The 26,990-nt window shown below is 46.6% G+C and overlaps 1 protein-coding gene across 8 annotated transcripts in view; it reads left to right on the top strand.

Moving 5' to 3' along the window:
* ZDHHC2 (zDHHC palmitoyltransferase 2) overlaps positions 1-24,456 on the top strand; it is a 579,224-nt gene extending 554,768 nt beyond the window's left edge. For 3 of the 8 annotated variants that reach the window (XM_086962598.1, XM_086962597.1, XM_086962596.1), the window contains one exon: positions 21,646-24,456. The gene's annotated coding sequence lies outside the window, so the exon portion shown is untranslated. The remainder of the gene's footprint in view (positions 1-21,645) is intronic. The other 5 variants (XM_086962593.1, XM_086962591.1, XM_086962595.1 and 2 more) reach the window with 4 other exon arrangements.
* The last annotated feature ends 2,534 nt before the right edge of the window (positions 24,457-26,990 follow it).

The following is a 26,990-nucleotide window of genomic DNA, read 5'->3' as shown; positions in this document are numbered from 1 at the left end:
AACAAAAATCAAGGCAGAGACATAGCTTTCTTATTTTTGCAGACATAGTAGACAGAAATCAGCATTATAACACAGGTCCAGCAAACCCAGGTGCCGCATATCAACATAATCTCTCATCAAATCAAAGCAATAGTCATTAAATTTCAATTCAATGGTGTACCCACTTAAGGCTTAATAGTGAATCTGCGGCATAAGTAAAGGTCCCTTAAGCTGGGTTTCACCCTCCAGGCAGCTTCGAGCCACATATCCTGCAGCGTCTACGCCCATATTATGCTTCGGGAGAGTCGGTTTGATGTGTCCTGTTTGTCTTAGTGTTCAAATAAGCTTGGTAAAGCCCACAGAAGTTTTTAGGTCGATTACAGGGAGGTAATACCTCGCTATAGTGCTCAGTTTGCGTGCTGCCGTAAGTCATATCGTGAGTCGAACCCAATAGGGTGGGGGTCGAGCCGCGGGACCAGCAAATCGCAACTCCACGCCTTGCCCTAGGAAGCCATATATCTATCAGACACCCGAATTCCTTAGGTAAATGTTTTGAATAGCCTAACAGAGCAAGCGTTGGGTTCGGGTCAATGGTTTCCCCAAGTGTCTTAAAAATCAAAACCCAGAAAGATGCTATCCTAGGACATAACCAGTCCAGGTGATAGAAATCTGCAATGCCAGAAATCTGCAATGCCGCGGAGTCCCGCAACCCATAACTGTGTAGTCTCTCTGGCATAGATGAGCCTTTGTGTAGTGGCTAGCCCTATAGCCCTGCACTACGTTATATTTTCTTGAGACTATGCATATTGACGAAGCAGCTTTGATCACATAGGTGAGCAGTGCCACCTCCGGCGGTTCCTCCTGCTCCAGACCCAATATGTCTCTTAGTGCATGCCTCACCCTGTGGAATTGAAATTGGATTAGTGCAGTTGTCATACTACACTCGGGATTGCGCCTTCCCACAATTTTGCTTTGTCTTCGACACACATCTCCCCTATCATGTGGATATTTAACGCTTTCATAGCCCGAACCACCCCTGTTTCCCTACACGGGGCAACCAGTAACACTAGTCTAGGGGTGTCTTAGGGGAATAGAGTATGGCGCCAGCTTGTAACTTCAGAAGATTATACCCAGATTATATTAATCGAGTCTAGAATCCCTGTTCTACGATCCTGAGGCTTGAATAGAAGAGCCGGCAACGGATTCGGGCCGCAACCACCTTTTCTATCTGGAAATGCTGGACATCCGTAGGACCGTGTATCCAGTAATGAGCATGAGAACCCTGCGCAGCCCTATAGTATAACTCTAGATCCGGCGCTCCCAGTCCACCCATGCTGTATGGGAGTGTGAGTATTTCCCACCAGACTCTAGCGTGCTTCCCAACCCAAGCTAAATAAACCATCAGAGATGTTAGCACCCGAAAGAAGGAAACCGGAAGGACAATAGAGATGTTAGTGAATAGGAATACAAAGCGTGGTAGCACCACCATTTTTTGATAATAGAAATTCTACCCACAAAGGATAGGGGTAACTGAATACACCTGTCCACGTCATCTTCCAATTTGGAGATCGCTGTTCCATAATTTTCTTTAAAAACCACCTCCGAATCAGTGTGCACCTTGATGCCCAAGTACCAGACTGGATCTGAAGCACCTGGGTCCACTTCCAATGGACCAGGCACAGGAGCAGGGGTAGAGGCTTTGATAGCCCTAAGTCTCAAGCATCAGGAGGCAAGCCAACAAACCCTTGGAGATCACTTCAGTTGCAAGGCAGAAACCAGATCTCCCTCAGCAGGGTCCGAGAGCAGCAGGCAGCAAGGCAGCACTGCAGAAAAGCAGATTTCCCAGATCAGCAGTACAGCAGAGTGTCAGCCCTTGATGAACCACAGCAGTTATTCTGACAGAGTTCATTTACAGGTCTAGAAGTGTCTGATTTGTTGGGATCAGAGCCCCAGTACTTACATCCTGTTGTGCCTTGGAAGTGGGGGTGACTTCAAAGAAGGGTCTTTGAAGTGCACAGAAGCCCTTTATTCCCAGCCCTGGCTCCAGACTATCAGTAGAACACTGCACTGCCTATTTAGGTGTAAGTGTCAGCCCCTCCCTCCATTTCTGTCCAGGAAAAGGATTTATCATTACCATTCCAAAGATATAAAAGATGACTCAACAAATCCTTTCTAATCAAGAAATACAACTTAAATGTGTATTAAGGAATTCCCAATATTACCCTATGAAAAGAGTAGGCCTCACAGTAATGAAAAATTAATTTCGCTGTTTGCCACTACGAAGACATGCAAAACTTTAAAGTAAAATCCCTACCATTTACTAACCCATCACCCTGCCCTATGGGCAGGTTCGGGCCTACATTGGGGTCGACTTATGTGTAGTAAAAGGGAGGTTTACGGCTTGGCAAAGGATTTTAAATGCCAAGTCAAAATGGCCGTTAAATTGCACATGCAGGCTGTGCTTTGGTAAGCCTGGGACACGTTTTAAGGACTACTTGTAGGACTTGCACAATCAGTGCTGTAGGCCCACTAAAGCCATTTAATTAACAGGCCCTGGGTATAGAGAGGAGACAGCACATGCAGCACATGCACATGCACTTTAGCACTGGGAATGAGAAGGACTGGTCCTGCATCTTGAGCCCAGGACCACCAGAGTGGAGTGACTCCTAGAGCTAGTTGGCTGGCCTCCTGATCAGAGCCTCAGGAACAGAACAGGCTCCAACAACCTTGTATCCAGCACCAGGACTCTGCCAGCTTGGAAGTGGGCCTGAAAGTGCTCTTCCAGCCCAGCTGTGGTCCCAGCAGAATCAACACAGCACGGCCCTTCACCTCCTAAAACTCTGCATCTAAACCACTGTGCAATTCATCCCTCAGGCAGGACTTGGCATCGCACCCCATAGCCTTCTCAGAACAGTTGTTGCGCAATGCATCCTCAATGCAGGTCTTCACATCACAAGTCTTACAAATTCTTCGGAATCAGTCCATGCACAACGCATCTTCAATGCAGGACTCCTCATCACAGGCCCCTACTCAATGGCATCCTCGACGACAATGCAGGACCTCACATTGCAGCCTCGCCCCTTTCCAGAACCAATGCCGCGCAATGCATCTCCACACCAGGACATCACATTGCCTCAGCTGTGCGACATATTCTCAACACAAGATCTCACCATGCTGTGCAACCAGGATTTAAGGTACTTTTGTTCAGCAGGCCTAAGTTGGTCCCTGCATCCGAACAGCGCTGCATCGCGGTCAGCCTGACCTTGTGACTTTGCCTTGGTCCAGCACGACCATTTAACCACAGTGAGCGCTTTGTGCTTTTTGATGCTAAGTGTCAATTAAATCTTTAAAATTGCATATCTCCAGTTTCACGCCCCTCATCCAGTAACCTTATTTCCAGCAGTGACTGCTAAAGCCACACTTTTATTCACAAGGTCAGGTGGTGTATAGTCTTCTGCAATTATTGTGCTCTGTGTTAAGCCAGACGTAAGCGAGTCAACATTGCCAATAGCAGGCAAGTCATCTCCAAAGTCTTGCCAAGGATATCTTTTGGAGAGAACTAAGGAAAAGTATGCTTATTCACCTCTTTCCACTCTGAATCCCCAACCTTCTTGATGGCGCTATGTGGGGACACATTTTCAGTTTCTTTTCTTTGATAATGACAAAAGAAATTCTCTGATTCAACCAATATCAGGGCTTCTGAGAAGGACATATCATTTTTAATATATTGCATGACCTATTTAAGCTCGGTCCCCATGATAAATCTCCCTTGACTCTACTCTTCTTCCATGTACTGACAGTGACATGTAAAGGATTTTGGGGGCCCTGGGAAAAACGTATTTGGTGGTGGGGGTTGAGAGGTGGGGGTGTTCAGAACATCTTTGAACTTAGGATGCAATTTCAGCTCTTTCATGCCCTCTTTGGCAAGGTCACTGACAATGCACATACACCCTACTCCAAATTCAAAATGTGTTTACATCTGATATTCGGGAAGAGTGGGGCATGATTCAATACAGTTCACTAATATTACTGCAAATAATCTCTGTGTCACCCTCCCATTTCGTATATGTAAGGTCCAGTTTTGATCTGAAAGAAACGTATTTTATGGATGCTGCATGAATTATAAACATAACATTTATCTGCAAAATGTCTGTAATAGACTTTTACACGGCACCCACATTAAACATAAGTCAAAGAAAAACAAAAGAATTATTGAACATCATCAGGACAGTACTCTGTGCAGAACAGAGTTGGATTTATCAGTGGGCCCCTTGAAAGGATGGGGCCTTGGGCAGTTCCGACTGGTATGGTATGGGGCTGGCGGGGTGGAAGGGGGAGTTAGAGTGTATTAAAGGGAGTTGAAAAAATAAATAGAATTCACTTACCTGATCCCACCGTGTATCTCCTCTGTCTCTCCCACATCGTGTCTCCTCCAAGAAGCACCCAAGTTCCACAAAGCCAATCACAACGCTGTGCAGCATTGTTATTGGTAAGTCCACAGACTTCCCTGAGATATCACAATACTACAATGCAGCATTGTGAAGGTCTGAGCACCATGATTCAGAGCTCAACAAGGGGCTGGGGGCCTGGGCATGCTCCCCACCCAGGTTGTAATGCAGCCTGGGTGGAGAACAAGCAATGTGTGCATGACAGTTTGGCCAGCCCGAGACAGCTGACCAAAGCTCCAATTGCACTTTAGAGTGTAGCAACCACACCTCCTCACTGTTGTCAGGGGAGCCAAGCCACGCCCACCTGTGACGATACTAAAAATAAAATGATAATAACTTCAATTATCATTACATTTTTTCTATTACACTGCTCCCTGAGCAGTGAGGCGACTGACGCTCTTCCGCCTTAGTGGAGGAGACGCCACGGGCCCTGGGCCAGAGCAACCTTTGCCCATGCCTTAAAACGTCTATGTTTCCTGATCACCAGGCATGCGTAAGCTTTCTTGAAGGAAGGAAGAGTCTCTCTTGCTTTAATGACAGCTACCAGTGCCATCTCAACCATGCACTGAATATCGGTCAAAGTTGGGATTACAGAAGATCCACCTCACCTCTGGATCCGCTAAAGTCAGCCCTTCCTGTACATTTGTGTTGCTTAGCAATGTCCAAATCAGAACTGTGAGATGCAGCTATTGAAAACCTGGAAGTGTTTGCACTCAAAGAGGGTTTTAAACTGGGCCGGAGACCAAACTGGAATCATGAACACAAATGGTGGCTGGAGGTGCCCAGTCTTTGCTGAAGCTTACATGGGTGCCCCAATAATCATGTGAATGGGTCTACTATAGATGGACCTCTTACTTCATAGCACAATATTCTACAAGGCATCTACAGCAGAGCCCTCTTTTAAAATAAATCAATAAATAAATAAAATCGCAACATACATGAGCCTGGTGACAATACCAGAAACAGAAGCAAACAAAAGCAGGATGTGAAGTTAGTGTACTCCCTTTTTAAGTCGAGCATTCGAGACTTGTTGTAACTTCTCTTGTGGGATTAAAACCATCCCCCTGCTTTTAATGTTTGTTTAACTGCCCTTTAAAAATTCTTGCTTGCTAGTGGTCAGTCCTGAATCATTGTCCCTCGTTTTTCTTTTCAGTTACTCCAATGCTGCAGGGACTAAGTAATGAAATGAAATTAATTTGTACTTGTAAAGCGCACTTATACCCCAACCGGGGTTTCCTGGCGCTGTACGCATACCGCTGTGGAACCCTTCCTGGCTTTTCCCTGTGAGATGTCCACTCCTGGGCACCCCCAAGGTGAAGCCAGGCATCCCAGCGCTGTTGAGGCCGTTGTGGAGATTAAGCAAGCTATTGCCCATAGTTGCAGAGTGGGACCCATGATTAGAATAGGCACGAGGCGAGAATTATCAGGTCCAAGGAAATTGAGCCCAAGACCCGCCGAGGCGGGAATTGAACCCTGGTCTCAGGCCAGACATCTGCATCAGGGTCTGCCGCTCTGTCTCATTACACTATGGTTCTTTATCTGTTCTTTGGGGGATTATTTTATTCTTGGTTTTCTGTTACTGCCTGCCTGTGTTCAGCATGGGTGCATAGCTGTTTAGATTTTACTATAGCATTCGTCCCTCTCACCTTCTCTTAGTACCACAGTTGCGTTAGTGCTTGCCCTGGGCTGTGCCTCCCATTCCTTTGTGCATGTTTTTTAGCTTTTTAGCACTTTTCGATGTTTAACAGCAGATTATTTTTAGTAGGATATTGGATTGATTTGGGCTTTGTTTTAAGGGGGATTGTGTGTTAAATTGTGTGGTGCAGAGTGTCCCCTTGCACCTTTTCCAAAGAGAAACCTTGACCCCTCCAAAGATTATGGCTGTTTGCCTGAGTGTTTTGCTGTAGTGGGAGGGGAATCACTGCTTCCCGTTTGCAACAAACACAGGTTTCTATGTAAAGAGCAACTGCACTTTTACACACTTGTTTTCTCACAAGATTAACCCACTTAGTTCATCAATTAAACTAACCATTTCACTTGGTTTACCGAGTAGTTTGCCTCTTCAGAGCAATTAATTGTAAGTGATGTACAAAAACACCCTCAAGTGCTCTCAATGCTGCTTGTTTCTGCTGTGGAGATCCTCCATTGTAACTTCCATTGTAACTTCCATTGTTTTCCGTGCTCCAGACAAGCGCGCATATCCTAATTCACCATAACAGTGTTAAAACTCCACTTGTCCTCGGTTTGAGCTCCGACGTCTCCCAGCCGGGAAGCACATTGTACAAAAGACATTGATGGTCCACCTCAACCAAACAAGGTAGAGAGACAACAACACTGAATGTTTGGTGGTGCTGCTGCTGTGTCTCGCATGTTAGTGTACTTGATCGGAAAAAACAGGATAATGCATTTGGTCATTATCTGGAAACCTTCATTATCTGGATCCCACTCTATTTCAGCACTGGGTGGCCTAATGTGCAAGTTCTGCACACCTTTTAATATCTACAACCATAGCTTTCAGAACTTCCTAGGAGTTTGGGGAGGTTGCACTTGCTGCTCAGCGATGACAGGAGGGACGGCTGCACAAATAATGGTGTAACAGATTGGTTATGTAGCTTAGAGTGTCACTGTCAGTAGTATTGGCAGTGCTTTGAAGCAGGTTAAGGAGCGAGCAGAGTGGTTTCAAGTTAAGGCTAGTATGTGTATTTTGTTTCCTGCCTATGAGAAGTCAAGATGATTTTGTGCACTGGGCAGCCTATTCGAAGTTTTGATACAGGGACATTAGTGCCACAAACACCATGGTGATTCATTGGGGGCAGAGAGGCACTCTAAAGCAGTGCTAAAATTTAGATAGACAATAGCGTTTTCCTGATGTGAGATGAAAACAGAATCTGAGTGAGGACACTGGCTGTCTATGCACTGATGTTAGGTTAGATCAGAATACATGCAGTATATGGAATGAACTCCGAAAGATTGTGTATTGATTTAATTAGGGATTGCACAGGCAAGAAATGATCACCACAAACGTAACACTAAGCGTTGTTAGTGAGCTTAAAAGGGGTTGGATATCTCTTTGAATCCCTCCCTTGAATTAGATGAAGATGTTCAGGATTTAGAAGACAAATATAGTCATATTTGCTTCTCTCCTCCTAGATATGCCCTTTGTCTATACTGCATCCCTAGGTGCCTTTTGTTCTCCGAATTCCAGAAATACTTGCTGCAAAACATGTTATTTTGTGATACATTTTAATGCACCTGCCTCAGTTGTCCCCAAAAAATGGTGCTATGTTGCATACCTGACATAAAGCATGCACATAATATTTTTTACATTACTGCTACTTTTTTTAAAGTCAGATATAATCAGGAAGCTCTCTTTAGTGATCAATACACATGCACTTTTGTAAAAGTCCAGTGAATTTTATTTAAGGAAGATGCCAATAGTCCTTGTTGCAGTTGACCAAATGTTATGTGACCAGGCTCAGGTGGGAGTAGGATGGTCCTGTTTAGGTTGAGCCTGGGCAACGCATGGGCTGCTCGGAGAGGCAGGCGGCTGTAGTTGAATATCGACTTGAAGCTCTGCCCACTCTCCACCCATATGTGCCATTGGCTTGGGTCATTGTCCTTCCTAAATGCTAGCTTCTGATTCGTTCACATGCTTGTTAGTCCCTGCTTAGTACCGCCTTATCTTCATTTGTAGCCTCCCATGAGGGCTGGCCCTTTTACTTCAGGTGTTACATGGTATGTCTTATTTTGACTGTAAGCACTGTGGGGCATATTATCAAGGCAGGCGAAATGAAGTTAATGCCGCTTTTGCGTCTGTTTTTGGCCACAAAGCGGCGATAATTTCATCGCCCTATTAGCAAGCTGTCGCTAACATCAGTTAGCGACAGCTTTTAGGTGATAGCGAGCTGCTTTACATGTCAGCGATTTTTATCGCTAATGACATGCAAAGTGGGTGTACCCAACCAGTTAGCGGCTGAGAGCAGTCGCTAACGTCGCTATCGCCTATTAGCAAGGCAGGCGTAGCGGTAAAAAAATTTGCACTAAGCACGAATGTCGCTAAAATCTAACGCCTGCTCAGACCAGTTCTTGGCCATTGTATCCAATGGGAAGTGGATATTCTGGCTAAGACCCTATTGGAGATGATGCGTGAATATCGCTGGTTTTCCAGCAATATTCACGCATTTCGCCGCTATCGCCTGTTATTTTATCGCATTGGAGATAAACGTTGCTAATAGCACGTTATCTCTGCGATAAAATCCAGCGATGCTTGGCAATAAAAAAAATGTTGCTAAGCTTCTTTAGCGATAAATATCACTAGTTGTTGATAATATGCCCCTATTTTCTTTAATGAGTTTCACCTACTGCGGGCCCGACATGCTTTCCTGCAACATTCAGCGTGCCATGCACTCTTTCACTTTCCAAGCAGCCCGGGACAATGGCAAACGCTTCTTTGAAATACAATAGGTCTCGCATTTACAAGAGTTTGAGCTATTGGAATTGTAAATGACAATGGCTTTTATTTATGTGTTAATTATCAAAACAGATAAATAAAAGGCATTGGGCCAGATGCATCAAGCGAAATGCGCTCGCAAAAGGGCCAGATTCTCAGAATCTGGCCCTTTGCGAGTGCAATTTTTGCATTTGGGATGCATCATCCCAAATGCAAAAATCGCAAATAGAGAATTCGCTAAATTGTGATTGTTTGCATTTAAGGAATCTCAAATTGAGATTCCTTAAATGCAATGCATGAAAGTATCAAAAATAGCGAATTCGCTAATAGGGCACGCAAATTACCACGAAGTAAAACTTCATGGTAATTTGCAAAAACTTTGAAAAATGCACTTTTGTGCATTTTTCAAAGTTTCATGTTGCGTACACATATGTGCACAGATCACATTCAGGGGTGTAACAGGGTGTCCTTTGGACACCCCTGCACCCTTGAACTCGCAATCTCAATTTGCGAATCGCTAATTGCGATTCGCAAATTGAGATTGTCTTCCCATTCATTCCTATGGGCCTCTAGGCCCATAGGAATTAATGGGGAGGTATTCATTAATTGCGACTCGCAATTTGTGAGTCGCAATTAAGGAATTCTAAGGAATCGCTATTTTTATAGTGATTGCTTGATGCATTCCATTTTGCTATTCCTTATTAGCGATTCCTTATTTTTCGCTAATAAGGAATCGCAAAATGGATGCTTGATGCATCTCGCCCATTGTCATTTACAATTCCAATAGCTTAAACTCTCGCAAATGCGAAACCCATTGCATTGCAAATGCTTGTTTATATCATGTGACAGTAAGGACGGTGGGGCCAAGTTGGCGAGATGGGATGCAGGCAATGTACAGTCTTAGCGACTATTCTGGTACGAGGAGCCTTCACTCATGATGACTGTGATGGACAAGGAGGTAATGGGACACTACAGAATGCTCAAGTGTCTTGCAGACGTATTGTGTAGTGGCTAATTACCTCAGGGTTTGCTTTTACTGCACCCATGCACGACATGCCAAATCTAATTTGCACTAGGGGATTACATTAATACATGCCAAAACATCACTGCTGCAAGCATATGGAGTTCTTGTTACCTGCAGCACCAGCAACAAATATCAGAACACCAATGAAAATGACGAAGATCAACTTAGCATGTGCAAGAGATGATCTTTGTAGAACACTTTTGGAAAGGGGCGACCACTCGGTCCCCCCGAACGTATGGTAGGGGGCTCGGATCCCCCCGGGAAACCATTTTGGGCGGGGGGCGTGTCTCGGCTGGTATGCCCGAAGCGGCGTAGCCGGGGAGCGCCTTTTCCCGCCCAAGAAGGGTTGTCCTAGACACCTACACCGTTGGCCACGCCCCGTAGGCGTACCAGAGGAGGGTACACGCCCTCCCGAAGAGGAATAAAAGGAGCAACAATCCAAAGAAGCATCCTCTTGTTCCTGTGCTTGGAAGCTGCACCCTCTCGTTGCACGTGAGCCCTCGACGGAACAAGGAGCAATTTTGAGAACTTGTAATTTCTTGTGTTTCTCTTCCAGGAGCCTTCTCTCACTTCGGACCTCTGGATCCAGGACCTCGTCGAGCAGCTAAGCAGCAAAGGTCGAGTATCCGACAGCGATGCCTGGAAAGAAGGCCGGAAAGAAGGCAGGAACGGAGCAGATGCTCCGCATGCTGATGAAAGAGATGGCAAGCATGAAAAGGCAAATGGCGGCAATGAACAATACGGGCAGACCGAAGAAGGTCATCGGACCCGCATTGCCGGGAGTAGTCCCCGCAGGGAGAGGTAAAAGGGCCAGGAATAGGGCGGCGGGGGGGGAGGCCCCAGTTCCCGAGTCACCCCCGGCAAGCCCGGTTAGTCCAGTTGAGGCCCCGGTGCCGATCCCGGATGCAGGCCAACCAATTCCGGTTGTAGTTATGCCCACCAGCGAGGAGGAAATGCCTCCGGAGTTGGCCGCCCAGTTGGCCGCATGGCTTGGTAAGAATACCGAGGGTGCAGCGGCACCCGGAGACACGGCCAAAGAGGCCAGGTTGCTAATGAAGCAGTTGCGGCAATCGCGAGATGCTGCAAAGGCGAATCTCCCTCTTGTCCCCTCACAGATTCCCTCGGAGGAACCAGCGGCTGGCGGTGGAAAATCAGCGGGACCAGCTATGGAGTCTGGTAAGCAGCCATTGCCAATGGCAAATGGGGGGTCTTTGCCCTCAAGGAGGGAAAAGGTAGTTCAGCATATTCCACTGGCCACGAAGGAAATGATTTGGGCTGATAAATATGTAAATATGTTTTCGCTCTAAGCATGGGCGAATTTTGCGAATCTCGCGTTCGCAAATTTTGCGGATTTGCGAACTCGCAATTCGCAAAATCCGCGAATTCTCACGAATTTGCGGGGTTTTTTTTTGGGTTTGCGCGGGTTTCTGCCAGTTCGCGAGGGTTTTGTACAATTTCGCAAACGCGAACTTACCTGTCGGGTCGCAAGTTTTGCGAACTTGTTGTTTCTACGTGTCCAGCCTGTTTGGGACACTCTTCTTCATCACTGCCACTCTCTGTCACCACTGCCACTCTCTGACTACTCATGCCACCCTCTGGCCCACCCATGCCACTCTCTGTTTCATCACAGCACCCTCTGGTTGTCCAGTCAGTGTACATTATTGTGGCAAAGCAAAGCACACCTTCCCTGCCTCAAGTGACCTGAATTAATTTGGGGCTGATTAATGTGTCACAGAATATTTTTTTAGCTGGCACCTGCTTCCTTAGTGCTTCCTGATTAGTGATCTTTTGCACTTGCTAAGTGCTTTCATTGTTGCAAAATTAGTTACAACACCTGCCCTGCCCCAACTGACAATAATGAATTAGGGGCTGATTAATGGATTTGAACTTCCAGCCTGGCTCCTGCTTGTCTCCCTTAGCTGTAATTCAGGACCTTTGTGGCATATGTGTAACTATTCTGAGGTTCAGAGTAGGGTCACATAATAGTTGCAAGTAGGCAACTGAACTCTGGAGGGGCCCCTCAGGAAGCACTACAGGAAATGGCTACTAATGATGAGCCTGAACTTTTGAACCTGGTAAGTAGTTTCAGTTTTGCTAAGATCGTATTTCTGCAATTTAGCGCTTATTCGCGGGGCGCGAAGTTGTACTGGGAAGCCGCGAACTCACGCGAACAGTGCGAGCAAGCCATAAAATCCGCTGCTCGCGGATTTGCGGATTTTGCGGGAGATTCGCGAATCTCGCGGATTGCGAATTTACCGAAAATCTGCAAAATCCGCGAGCGAAACGGATTTTCCGCCCATGCTTATTTCGCTCCTGACTGACCATCACGAGTTTGAGTATGTTAAGGCTCAGAAGGATTTATTGCATCCAAGTGCGTGGCGCGCAAAAATGGCGGGCTTCAGGGTAGATGAGACGATCTCTAATTGAGCCAAGGCCTTTGGGATGTTTACTGCTATTATGGGTGAACGTAAGCCCGAATTTTGAGTGAATTGGCCTGTTATCAGACACGCATAATGGATTTCTATGAGACATATGAGGGCGATCAATGGAGGGGTTATGATAGTAAGTTTCGTAAGGCCAAGGAGCACGATTCGTCTCTGACGTGGGACTGTCTCGACTCCGTCTCTTGGCAGAAGCAGCTCTTGCCGGGCACGACGAAGTCGTCCTCGCTCGGCGAGTATGGGTTGGCGCCTTCCCGCCATCAATCGGCGGCGCCCTTTCAAGCAAGCCCCGCTGGTGATCACCAACCTAGGAGTGGTGGGAATGGGGGTAGAAAAGGGGTTTGCTGGAATTTTAACAGAGGCAGGTGCACGAGGCCACAGGGGACATGTAAGTTCAGGCATGAGTGTGCAGGATGCGGACACCCTTCACACCCTGAGAGTTCGTGCAGGGCCAAGAATGGGGATACCGGGGGTAGAGGAGGTGCCAAACAGGTCTAATATCGGCCAAGGGGTACCACTATCTACTCCTGTAGATATCATGGCAATGATCCCCTGGCTAAACGTATACCCTGATCATGTCTCCGCTGGGGTGTTACGGGACGGCTTCTCGTATGGTTTCCACATCCCGGCGGGGGATTTTCGGGGGGACTCACTGTGTAAAAATCAACTGTCCGTTCAGCAGCACCCGGTGGTGGTAGAAAGCAAGATTGCGAAGGAAGTGGCCCGGGGCTGGGTAGCCGGCCCATACGGGCACCCGCCAGTGCCTAATTTCATTTGTTCACCGTTGGGAGTAGTCCCCAAGAAGGACCCAGGTGAGTTTAGGTTAATTCATAACTTGTCGGCTCCTAGGGGCCTTTCGGTAAACGATGCGATTGATCTAGGAGTCTGTTTGGTGCGGTACGCATCTTTTGATGAGGCTGTCGCCATGTTGAATCGCCTGGGGCCCGGAGCGCTGATGGCTAAATCAGATATTGAATCAGCATTCCGGTTGCTCCCGGTACACCCGCAGGATCAGCGTCTGTTAGGTTTTGTGTTTCAAGGACGCTATTACATGGATAGATGTATGCCAATGGGTTGCTCCATCTCTTGTGCTTATTTTGAGAAATTTAGCTGTTTTCTGCAATGGGCGTTCACCAGGGCTACAGGCTATACACTGGTGATGCACTACCTAGATGATTTTTTGTCCTTGGGGCCAGCCGGTGACACGGGATGTGCGCTGGCTTTACTGGAATTTTGCAATCTCATGAAACAATTTGGCGTGCCATTGGCACCGGGGAAAATGGTGGGGCCATCTACTTCACTCGAGTTTCTTGGAATTGAGCTCGATTCAGTGGAGGGATGCTTCCGTTTGCCCAGGGACAAAGTAATGAAATTTAGGGCCTCGCTAGAATTGTGCATTAGCAAGGAAAAGGTGACTCTCCATCAGTTGCAGCAAGCGGTGGGCCAGCTTAACTTTGCCCTCAGAGTGTTACCAATGGCCCGCCCCTTTTCCCGCTCTATTGCACAAGCCATGGTCGGTCTCAAAGAAGGACACCACCGCACGAGACTGTCTGCAGAGGTTCGCCAGGATATGCGCATATGGTTGGCATTTCTGGCGGATTTCAACGGTCGAGTGGTATGGAACAAACCACCAGCATCCTCGGATGAGCTGGGTTTGTGGACCGACTCGGCAGGGAGCGTGGATTTTGGCGCCATCTTTGGTAATCGATGGTCGGCGCAAACATGGCCGACGTGGTGGCACACCAGTGGGTTAACAGGTAACATTGGGTTTCTTGAGTTGTTCCCCATTTTGGTGGCCCTGAAGACATGGCCGGACAAGTTCCGTGATCGCTCAGTGGTGTTTTGGTCCGATAACATGACCGTGGTTGAATGCATAAATAGCCAGGCAGCACGCTGCAAGTGGATTTTGAGATTACTAAAGGAAATTGTACTACAGTGCATGAGACTGAACGTTCAGTTTAGGGCAAAGCACGTGCCGGGTGTACTGAATCAGGCGGCTGATGCACTCTCTCGTTCCCACATGCAGGCCTTCAGGGGTTATCTACCTTCCGCGGTTCTAGTGGCGGCACCATTTCCCGAAGCTCTCTGGTCACTCGGTGCCCCGGATTACAGGACCTCGTGGGAGCCAGCTTAGCCCCCAGGACATGGAAGGCGTACGAAGGAGCGTTTCGTTCCTATTGTGCATTTTTGGGTCCAGCAGGAGGGGATAAGTGGGGGCAGGAGGAGTATGTACTGAAGTTTTTAGTAGCACTCCACAAGGCAGGCCGATCAGCAGCAACGGCCAATAGGCACCGGGCCGCCATTGCATTCATGGCGCAGGCGTATGGCATCAGGGACCCTACACGTCCTTTTTGGTAAAGAAGGCACTGCGAGGGTGGCAACGCCTCGAGGGTCATAGAGTAGACGAGAGGCGCCCGATTGGGTTAGAAAGATTGTCCCTGTTGATGGCGGTGCTCCCCGCGACATGTTCCTCCCAGTCCAAAGCTGTGCTATTCTGGGCCGCTTTCGCATTAGCATTCCATGGGGCTATGCGGGTGAGCAAGCTGGTGGCAAGAAATAAGAAGGATGTGGGGGAGGCCTGTGTCGTGAGCACCTCCAGATCAAGGGTGATTCAATGGTAATCACAATTGCCAGGTCTAAAACCGACCAGGGTGCGATGGGGGACAGTATTGTGGTCCAGCGCATGCGAGGGTCCCCCATGTGCCCGGTGCAGTGCGTTGAGGAATATCTGGCGCAAAGAGCGGTAGCATGGGGGGGAAGCTTGCTGAGACACACTGACGCCACCCCACTGACAAGGTTTCAGTTTCAGCGGGTGTTAACTTTGGCAATCGCGGCAGCGGGCTTGGACCCGAGCGATTTTGGGACCCATTCCTTCAGGATAGGGGCTGCTACAGAAGCTACAGCCAGGGGTCAGAGTGTGGAAATGGTGAAACAATTGGGGCGATGGTCCTCGAACTGTTATAAAAGGTATGTGCGGTTGCACATGTTGTGAAGCTAATGTCATGCACTCACGCTTCTTGTCTTTTGTTTGGTTTACAGTTTCGCGAGCTTGCGAGGCAGGGCGGACTGTGCAGTCGACCCGACACCAGGGGACCAGCGGTCAAAGACCACCGGCTGAGGAAAGAGTGGTGTGGGTCGTGGGCCACTCATACGTGAGGCGTGCCGCGGACGTATTCAAAGCAGGTGACATGATTCACGCAGCTGGGGAATACGGGTATAGGGTGACCTTCCACGGAAGGGGCGGGCTCTGTATTGACCAGTTTCAGTGTTTTGTCGAGGGACTGTTAGGGCGGACAAGGTCACCGCCGTCTATAATCATAGTGCATCTGGGAGGCAATAATTTGGTGGCGCTCGGTCGGCGAGTACTCCTCGAGCTGGTTTTATCCACTGTTAGCTGGTTGGCAAAGAGGATTCCGGGGTGCACGATAGCATGGTCACACATGATTCCAAGGAAGGTGTGGCGGGGGGCCCTCTCTGTGTCAGCTTTGAATCATTCCGTAAAGAAAGTCAATAACAAGCTGGGTAGATTGTTTCGCTCAGGACAGTTGCATTGTATTCCGCATGGATGTATTCGGGGTGATAACATGTATCTCGAAGACGGGGTTCATTTGTCCCGGGAGGGGAATGTCTTACTCATAGGAGACTTCATAGCTTGGTTAAGGGGTTTGTGTACTCATGACCTTTAGTAGGAGTGTGGGAGGTCCGGATAGCCGGTCAACTATCCGGCCTGTGGCGGTAAGGTCATGATCGGTGAGCAGTAATTTCAAGATCCCTAGAGGAGGGGCGCCACCCATTATGGATGGGAGCGCCCGGGGGGAGGCGGCCATTGGCCCCTCACACGGGGAGGCGGCACCCACTAAGTGTGGGGTCGCCAAAGGGAAGGCGGTCATAGGCCCCTCCCAGGGGAGGAGGCGGCTCGATGCCCCTCCTAGGAATTTTCCGGGGCCAGGATATCCGCGACGGCGGATGTGATGAACAGTGTGGGGTGGGAGGGGGGTCCACGCTACCTTCTAGACACCTCACATGAGTCCTCGGACGACCATTAAGATGGCGTCGAGTTAAATAAGGGGCCCCCGCTAAGACAAGGGAAATTGGAAGTTGGCACAGAGGTACAGTCCTCTGTGCGCCCGCCCCTCACACGTGAGGGGGGAGTTCTGGTAGTAGGGATCTGACACCGGTTACGACCTTGCCGTTGGCCCGTAATGTTAGGATGTACAATTTTATTTAGAAAGTATGCATTTGCAGGATGTTTAGACTCGGCTAGGAGAACCTTTGTATTAGAGATTTGTTAAGGTTAGCCAATTAACGTATCTGCATCGTAATGTATAAATGAAAATTTGTACATGATATGAAACTGTTATTTTAATGTTTTAATTTTGTTTCATATTTTAATAAATACGGCCGGGAGGGTAACTCCCTCCCGCCTTCCAAAAGTGCACAACTGCATCCGTCTTCCCATCCTTGGGGATTGTGTTGGGAGGGGGTGAGAGGCATCCCGGCCATATGGATAGGGGCGACCACTCGGTCCCCCCGAACGTATGGTAGGGGGCCCGGATCCCCCCGGGAAACCATTTTGGGCGGGGGCGGGTCTCGGCTGGTATGCCCGAAGCGGCGTAGCCGGGGCGCGCCTTTTCCCGCCCAAGAAGGGTTGTCCTAGACACCTACACCGTTGGCCACGACCCGTAGGCGTACCAGAGGAGGGTACACGCCCTCCCGAAGAGGAATAAAAGGAGCAACAATCCAAAGAAGCATCCTCTTGTTCCTGTGCTTGGAAGCTGCACCCTCTCGTTGCACGTGAGCCCTCGACGGAACAAGGAGCAATTTTGACCCACCCACCAACCCCTTATGGCAATGATTAGGAGTGCAATTAAGTCGATTTCCTTTGATAATATCTTTTTTCTCCAGGGTTTTTTCGTGTATAATAAAGATGTCAATGTTTGAACTGCAATAAAGTGATTTGCGTCATAACATGTTTCCTCACTCAGTTGAGCGGAGTATCACAGTCTAATTGGAAAATGTGTTGCATGTGTAGATAAAAGGATGAATATTTCAATGTTTAGTTTAACCGCTTTTCCGCTCTCTTCATTAGGTTCAAAAACGTCGTATTTATTTTGGTCGGGCGGTAAGGTCATGATCGGTGAGCAGTAATTTCAAGATCCCTAGAGGAGGGCGCCACCCATTATGGATGGGAGCGCCCGGGGGGAGGCGGCCATTGGCCCCTCACACGGGGAGGCGGCCATTGGCCCCTCACACGGGGAGGCGGCACCCACTAAGTGTGGGGTCGCTGAAGGGAAGGCGGTCATAGGCCCCTCCCAGGGGAGGAGGCGGCTCGATGCCCCTCCTAGGAATTTCCCGGGGCCAGGATATCCGCGACGGCGGATGTGATGAACAGTGTGGGGTGGGAGGGGGGTCCACGCTACCTTCTAGACACCTCACACGAGTCCTCGGACGACCATTAAGATGGCGTTGAGTTAAATAAGGGGCCCCCGCTAAGACAAGGGAAATTGGAAGTTGGCACAGAGGTACAGTCCTCTGTGCGCCCGCCCCTCACACGTGAGGGGGGAGTTCTGGTAGTAGGGATCTGACACCGGTTACGACCTTGCCGTTGGCCCGTAATGTTAGGATGTACAATTTTATTTAGAAAGTATGCATTTGCAGGATGTTTAGACTCGGCTAGGAGAACCTTTGTATTAGAGATTTGTTAAAGTTAGCCAATAAACGTGTCTGCATCGTAATGTATAAATGAAAAATTGTACATGATATGAAACTGTTATTTTAATGTTTTAATTTTGTTTCATATTTTAATAAATACGGCCGGGAGGGTAACTCCCTCCCGCCTTCCAAAAGTTCAGAACTGCATCCGTCTTCCCATCCTTGGGGATTGTGTTGGGAGGGGGTGAGAGGCATCCCGGCCATATGCAAAGTGCCTAAATAATAGTAAAATTGCATTTCTCTCTCTCTGTCTGTTTTTTTTGTTTGAGAGAGAGTTCGGGAAAGCGCGATTTAGACACTGTAAACCTTTTGATACCATTTTTAACTGTACCATATTTTGTGCATTTTCTCAGACTCTCTTCACAAGAAATCACAAACTCTGGATATAATCAAAATCACTAAAATGTGGGGAAAAGAAACACGCATTTGTCTTGGATACATATGTAAAGAAATGTTAAAAAGGCTTATACGATAACCGTCACAAATGTCAAACAAGCACTGGAGTTGCCAATAGGTCTCGCAGTAGGAAAGTTGGAGCTATTACAATTGCAAATAACAATGCCTTTTATTTTTGTTTTCATTTTAAAAACATAAAGGGCTTTGTGATTTACAAAACCAATAGCTCCAACTTTCCTACTGCGAGACCTATTGTGCACTGCACAGTGTGGGTGAAAGTGGCACTGCGTGGGTGTGAGTGGCTTTGAGTGAGTAGCGTTGCGTGTGTGAGTGGCGTTGCATGTGTGAGTGGCGTTGCATGTGTGAGTGGCGTTGCATGTGTGAGTGGTGTTGCATGTGTGAGTGGTGTTGCATGTGTGAGTGGCGTTGCATGTGTGAGTGGCGTTGCATGGATGAGTGGGGTTGTATGGATGAGTGGGGTTGCGTGGGTGAGTGGCGTTGCATGTGTGAGTGGCGTTGCATGTGTGAGTGGCATTGCATGTGTGAGTGGCATTGCATGTGTGAGTGGCGTTGGCGTTGCATGTGTGAGTGGCGTTGCATGGATGAGTGGGGTTGCGTGGATGAGTGGCGTTGCATGTGTGAGTGTTGTTGCGTGGGTGAGTGGCGTGTTTCTTCTGCGCAGGAGTCATTCAGTGTCTCAGAAACCGCAAAGAGTTTTCTTTTCCGGTTCTAGGTAGCTGTGCGCACGCGCCTCGTGTTCTGGGACATACAAGAACGCAAGTGGAGCCCGGGAAACGCTGCTAGATAAGCGCGGGCTGCAGACATCATTACTGAAAAGAAAGCCCATTGAATTCAAAAGAAAAAGATCAAAAGAAATTCTCGGCTATTTCATTTTAATGTGCCAGAGAGCTCGGAAGAACAGTAAACGCAGTAGGCAAGGAAGAAAAAAAAATGGCGTGCCTGCAGAAATGTTGTGTGGGGAAAACAAATGTAAGCCTGGGGCCACGAATTACTTCTTAAATCCACTTGGGAACGTAACTGTCAACGGCAAACGGCTATCTGCGCCACAATAGCAAACGAGACAATTATGTAAAAGAAAATAATTTTTTGCAGCTTAGTGGATATTGGGAACGGAGTTTAGACGCTTTAACCTCTGTATCACCCCAGTATCCCTTTCAGGTCTCAGAAATATCATTATAAAGTAAGATAGATTCTCATGTTGGCCCGAATGTCATTATAAAATCATTACATGGCGTCCACAGACACTGACCATATCGCGACATATCGGTTGTGCTCTGTTCGTGCCCTACTGTTGTTGTAGGGTGTCTCTTCACAAAAACATTCTTTTAGCCAATGAAAGGTCAGATATTTTTTCATAGGTGCTTAGGTTTCTACAGTAATTCGCAAGTGACAGTCATTGGTATATTGCTATTAAAACAAGATAAAACCAGTGGGAGGAAACGAGCATATGGGGGCGAGCGGCGGGGGAGTATGGTGCGAGGCGTGGGGGGAGGGGAAGCAGGCATATGGGGTGTGAGTATCTACAGAGCTCTAGACAAAAACAGCAAAGAAAATGGAAGTAAACCAGCACGAAATAGAAACAATCTCGAGCGGCGGGGGAGTATGGTGCGAGGCGTGGGGGGAGGGGGAGCAGGCATATGGGGTGTGAGTATCTACAGAGCTCTAGAGAACAACAGCAAAGAAAATGGAAGTAAACCAGCACGAAATAGAAACAATCTCGAGCGGCGGGGGAGTATGGTGCGAGGCGTGGGGGGAGGGGGAGCAGGCATATGGGGTGTGAGTATCTACAGAGCTCTAGAGAACAACAGCAAAGAAAATGGAAGTAAACCAGCGGGAAATAGAAACACTCTAGAGAGGCAGATGCGGATATTTTTTAGCTTCTCCGTGGCTGTCACTGTCATGCTTTCTAACCAAGCTCATTTCCGTCAAGTGTCCGAAAAAGCAAGCATTATTAAGCTCATTCACGACCGCCTGCCAGTCAGCTCAGATGCCTCTTCAGAAGGTAGCTTGGGAGTTCTGCGTGCGAATTTCAAGGGATTTCCCCTTCATTATCCTATCTTCGTAGAAGCGGTGATACCCTTGATAAAATGGAATATGCGTCTCTGTGTGAGACCGTGCGGAATACTGCTTCCTGCCACGCAAATGAATCACCCGTGCATCAAATCCTATTTTATGCATGTGTGGCAAACAAAAAAAAAACGGCAAGGCTGTGTTTGCGGGGAGAGAGAGGGGAGGTGCTGGTGTGGGAGGGGGGAGGTGCTGGTGTGGGAGGAGTGCTGCTAGGGCAAGGCTGTGTTTGCGGGGAGAGAGAGGGGAGGTGCTGGTGTGGGAGGGGGGAGGTGCTGGTGTGTGAGGAGTGCTGCTAGGGCAAGGCTGTGTTTGCGGGGAGAGAGGGGAGGTGCTGGTGTGGGAGGGGGGAGGTGCTGGTGTGGGAGGAGTGCTGCTACGGCAAGGCTGTGTTTGCGGGGAGAGAGAGGGGAGGTGCTGGTGTGGGAGGAGTGCTGCTACGGCCTGGGGGAAGCTGGCTGGGGAGGGGGAGGAGAAATGAACAGATGTCCGTGAGGTGTGGGAGGAGTGCCTGATGCGCGTGCTTGTTTGTTCACGTGATTCACGTGAACTGCAAGAAAACCGCGGGGCTGAAAGCCCTTGGTTTGACTTGTATTTTGCCGACATGAATTCTCGCTCCGCTCAATGCGCTTGCGCGCATTAATAGGTCACGAGACCTAAAAAGACTCTAGGCTGAAACTGAAGGGGTTACAAAATGTCTTTATATACGTGCCAAAGAGCTCGCTGACATACTTTGACATTGATAATGTATTTTTGACACTGAATTTTTAACCATTTTAGCCATTAAACGTTCCACATCTGCAATGCGAACGTGATATTATCCTGTGAACAGAAGCGCGAGTAAGAACCAACAGAGCTTTATAAAGAATATATGCATTTTTTTGTCAAAGAAGAATATATGCATTTAAACACATCATGCACAACACATGTAAAGTGTGATATCAAAGCAGACTTCAGTACACGTCAACACCAGGCACAAAACAAAAACATAACTTTATGTCAATATGAAAACGTTATATTTCTTTGAGCGATATGTTAGTATAATATGTTGTGAATCGGAACTTTGCTTTTGCATTGCACACATGTAATATGTTTCTTACTTTTTAGCCCAGAAAGCTGTTGGGTGGGAATTCCTGTCGCAGATACCAGCCCTCATCAGCCAGCTACCCATGTGTCCCTGTGTGGATGTGCTCAGAAAAATATATTTCCGCACCTGATCGACTCACCATACCTACCACTGCTTGAAAGGCGTGCTTACGTTTTGGTATTGTTAAAAGAGGATTCCAGCCAACAATGCCATGACAACTTGAAATAAACTATCTTGAGTGCTAGTAGCATGAGAAAAGGTAGACAGAGGCAAGAAACGATTATTGGGATGCAGTTTTAGACAGTCTTGTATGAATTGTGGGTAATAGTTTACAGTACATAAGTATATTGATAGCACAAACAATCATAAATGTGCATTTTAAATACATCTGATGCCTCCTTGCGCAGCCATGTTCCCAGATTTGAGATAGCATTGACTTTCATTTCTACAAATGTATGTTTGGCAAAAAAAAAGTCAAAGACACTAATTTGCTGACATTGGTTGTAGAATTTTCTGGTCATAAAATGAGAATTGCATTTATGGCTAAGGGCGACTGAAAACAGCTTGTTTTTATCTAAAGGTGGCATGTGTACAAAAATTGGGGTAGGCTGAACTGATGACAAACAGCCTTCCTCTAATTGTTTTCTCTGAATCCGGGATGCAGAGGGCCGGAGTCGCTAAGCCTCGGTGACCGAGGGTTGTTTGGAGGGGCCTGCATTAAAAGTGTGGTTGAAGCGCCCAGAAGCCTCCTGAAGAGTGGGTTTCAATGAACTTGACCAGGAAAGGCAATATGTGCCAACGCCTCCAAGGAACGCTTACAAGACGTTTTGTCGCAAACATGTTAGATGTTTTAGATGGTGACAACTAACAGACCCAACACACACCTACACAACACACCAAGCAGTGTTTACCAAAGGGTATATTCCAAGATTGGGAACCAGAGGGAAAAAACTCTGAGAAAAGGCATTCTTTCAATGGAGAGCAGCGTCAGTGATGTGGCCAAACGGTGCGACAGGGTGCTTGGTGAAAGTGTTTTGCTTGTGCCTTTCCTGTCTTGCTAAGCACCAGAAAGTGCAGGGTGCTCGTTCCTCGCTTCCCCCTGTGGCTGTTCATTTGTATAAAGAACTAACGGGGTTTAGTTTCAGAACTCAATAGTAGCTTTTGTAAAACAAATAGTGGATTCTATCTGTTGGCTTGGCATTTTTAGTGCCATGTCACGTGATTCTTTTGGATTAATCATGCTTTCCCCTACAGCATGTGACATGCAAACAGTTATTCGTCAGTTATGGCTTTCTGCTCATCTTTGTCCGGTCTACACCAGGAGGCTGTTGTGTCAAACCAGTGCATTTCCACTTGAACGCTTCGGATCGCTTTCTGCTGACACTGTAAAATTCCAGAGATAAAGCACGCTTTACCATGCAAGAAGTGGCCTTGCATTTATGCAGGGTCATTGGAGTTATGCAGCAATGAAGCCCCGAATGATATAACAAGGAAACATATACTATGAAGCATTATGTGGCACATTGTGCGGCAACATTATGTCTCTAGTTTGTGTTAATTTTAACAAGTACAACTTCAAAAACGGATCCCAAAGATATGCACAAATGCAACGACATGTCAAGTGTATCTGTCTAGGATGCACTGTATAATGCAAAAGATCACACCATATAAAAATAAGTAAACTGTTTTAGATTCTTCTGTAATCTCAATGTCTTCTTGATTTAACTGTTGTGCTCAGAACAGCATATGTGGTGTAATAGGAATTTGTACGATTAATGATACAAAACATTGTTCCACTCTCAATTACATTTAACAAGGTAAGGGTTTTTTCATGTGATAAACTAAGCCCCTTTAAAATCTATCAACTGGGGGCGTTGAAATTGTCTGGGCAAAAGCTTTACCTCAATGCCAGTTTAATACCTTAAGACAGAAGTCAACAACACAAGAGAGATCATTCTATTTTTGAAAAGATTGTCACACCACACCATGTGTACTGCCTATTCTTTTGTAACTTTTGATGCATTTGAGCAATTAACACTCTTTTTGCTGAAATTTACAATTATACAGCAGGCGATGGCCACGTAGCAGGTGCGGCAAATCCATAAGTGCATTGAAAACGCCTTGGTCGCAGTGTCACATTGTCCCAGTAGTCCTGGATGTAGTTTACACTGGCTTTCATAGCTTGCGAGCCTAAAAAGGTACACAAACTGACTAATTTCAACATAAGCTGAGGGCATCAACATTATATTTTTACAAACCTTCCAGTCTGTATTTTGGTTTGCTCCTGAGAAAAGAAATTCAAAATCATAACAGAGCCTTTATTCATTTTCACAACTCTATTTACAGAAATGGTCAGCCCTCCTCACGCACACAATGTTGAACCAGATTCACAAACATTTTTTTCTATGAGTAGATGTAGCTTTCTTGTTGACTTGGTCCAGCCCACAATGTTGTAGTGGCTCTTTTATCAGTAGTAAAGTATATATGTTTAAATCAAAATCATTGTTATCCTGAAAATTATTCCTAGGTTCAAATACGAACCTAAACAAATGTAGTGTCTGGCATAGAAGGATTCAGAGAGCATCATGTCGGAGTGAAGGTGGTGTACAACAGCTGTTTTCAGAAAAAACGCAGTCCAGTGATTATGATATTTCCCCATTCAACAGTGGGCAACTAAAGCGCCACGTTCTCATTTAAGTACCCAAAATCATTAGAATCTCTAGATCATTATTTTTGTTGATATCATGTTGTGAAAATCTGAAGATATGGAACAAACGCTAGAATGAATATTGATGCAACATAATTAATAACTATTAAAAAAATAAAATGCTCATGTAGTCGTGGTATTGATTCCTATCAAGCTGTCAAATAGGGTGGTTGCATATCCCAATGTATTATGAATATGCAAAACTTCTTGTGCAGTGCCTTTTGCTCTCACCACTGTGGTTTGTTTCACCTTAGCTTAACAAAAGGCTTCCCATTCAAAAGTTATTCTTACTCTGAGTCGGATGGGAACTTCAAAAATAACAAATAAAACCTCATAAACCTGTTTGCTGTTTTACATAAGTAGTGGTGTAACCTGTGTACTGCAGTTTGAACTGATTAGATAAAGCAAGGCAGCTCAATCATTAAGGTCTCAGGATAGAGACCATTGCTCTTCTCATTTTTCTTTCAACAGAACATTTTTTCGATATCCTCCTCTTTAAAAATGGTGGTATATTGATTTTGGTTGTGTCTTACTTTTTTCTAAAAACACCACCACCGGAGATGTTTAGTCCTTGATGCAGATATTACTCTTATGCTCACCTATGCATGGCTCAATTATATTTCTGCCTCTCCCCCGAATGGTAAACCTCATGGGCACTTTAGCAGATATACTATGCCTAATTTATAGAATAAAACAGTTCAGGAGCCTACAATTTTTATCTTAGAAGCACGCCAGCAGAGCTGCCAATATAAGGACAGGAATGCCTGGTGCAGGTAAGAGCGGTCAGGCGGGGGTCCACAGACAACAACGGAAAATTAAATATATTTTATTATCGAGTCCCCCCCACCGCTCTTTCCTGCACGGGCCTCTCCTGTATAAGGGTTCCTGCTTGCCTTTGTCTTAGAAGTGCCTTATGCATCTTTCTTTCACCACTCTACACTACAACTCACTATAAAGTGCACTACATCCAGAGCCAACTGGCCTGACAGGCATGAGAGGCACATAAAAAATATCACTCAACAAATAAAGAGCATACTGCATATTACATCAGGCTGTCCCTAGACCCATATCAAGGGTCTTCTGCAACCTCAATGATGTGACCGGAAAGCATGCAACATAAGTTGTATAAACATCCAGTAGTAACTGAAGGTACATAAGAGAGGGCCTGATCAGGACAAAATGTTAAGATTTCAGCAGGGGTAATACAATTGTTCTGCGAGGGACATCATAAAAACCACAGAAAAACAAAGTGCAAAAGGTGGACAGGAAAGCGATCACATGTGTAAGGTATCAAAATTAGGGAAAGCCAGCAACAAATGAAATTTATTAAACCGGTATCTAGTAAGAAGAAACCGATGGTGACCATGGTGACCATTAGACATGTTAAGCAAATGGGGTTCAACAGCTGGTTGAGTTAGGATCTTTGTGTGTCCTCGCACCGAGGGCTTCTCCAGTTCTACACCCTCTCTCTCAGCAACTCTCCATGACAGGAAACTATTTTGTGTCCAGAGGATGCGCAACTTCAGAAAATTATATGGCAAATCAAACAGGACTGCTCTGCCTAGCTCAACAAAGGTGCCCCGTATGTATGCCAGCCATTTAATTGACCTCCACCCTTGAAGCTGCATACAATCCATGAATATCTCCCTGTTAAAGTGATTCACAGGTTGACCCATTTGGTGAGCCACCTAATCAGAGAGTGCAGAGCAATAAGGTCCAACAAGTAGGGCAGCCTTAGCTCCTCATGTACCATAAAAGTGGGTATGATACCGGCACTGCCAAAAGATGGCTGAAGAATCCATTCTCCTCCACTTGGAGCTCCATTTGAACTATATTCCCCAGACATCACTACCAGTTGTGTCCACTGAGACTGATTTGGCCTGGTAGATTTTAATCAAAGCACCCAGAGGCATGCTACACATTTTGGAGGGGAAGGAAAAAAACACCCCTGTAGAGCAGGACAGGGGTAATCTTTTAGATCTTATCAGCAGGACCTAGGCGTATCAATCATCAAAAACCATACCTAAGTATGAGCACGTCTGAACACTGGTCAGCTTGTGGCCCTGAACATAAAAGGATCTTGACTTGGTTGCCCTAGTGCCCACAACCATCACCTGAGATTTACCATAGTTGGTTGAGGTCGAGGCTATTCATGTACGTGACAAAACCATCAAGCAGTGTCTGAAGACCCAGGGCAGTTCTCGTCAGCAAAACAGTGTCGTCCGCATATAATAATGAAGGAGAGGGGACTGTTGAGAACCTGCTCGAGGATAGTCGAACAACAGGCCCCCAAAGTCATTCACATACAGTATGAACAAAAAAGGGGCCAATATACATTCTTGTCTTACCCCACTCTTTAAAGGGAAGGAAATACTATCATATCACTGTGTAGCTCACTGAGAAAATAAACAATGTCTATGTCCATTCACCAATCCAGCAAAATGGAAAAATGGGCCACAACTTGGATCTGTTCACTCTGTCAAAGGCAGAGGACAGATCCATAAATACAATAAACAGTGATCCCGGTTTCGCCACAGTATATTTGTTAATTAATAGAAAAAATGTAGGTATTGGTCGCATGTCCCTAAACCCGGGCTAAACCCAAACTGTAGATCTGTAAGACTGGAACAGTCCTTCTGCTCATGACAGCACCCTCTA

Source organism: Lissotriton vulgaris, chromosome 3_1, assembly GCF_964263255.1.
Source record: "Lissotriton vulgaris chromosome 3_1, aLisVul1.2, whole genome shotgun sequence".
NCBI lineage: Eukaryota > Metazoa > Chordata > Amphibia > Caudata > Salamandridae > Lissotriton > Lissotriton vulgaris.
This window is presented reverse-complemented; position numbering and strand designations above follow the sequence as displayed.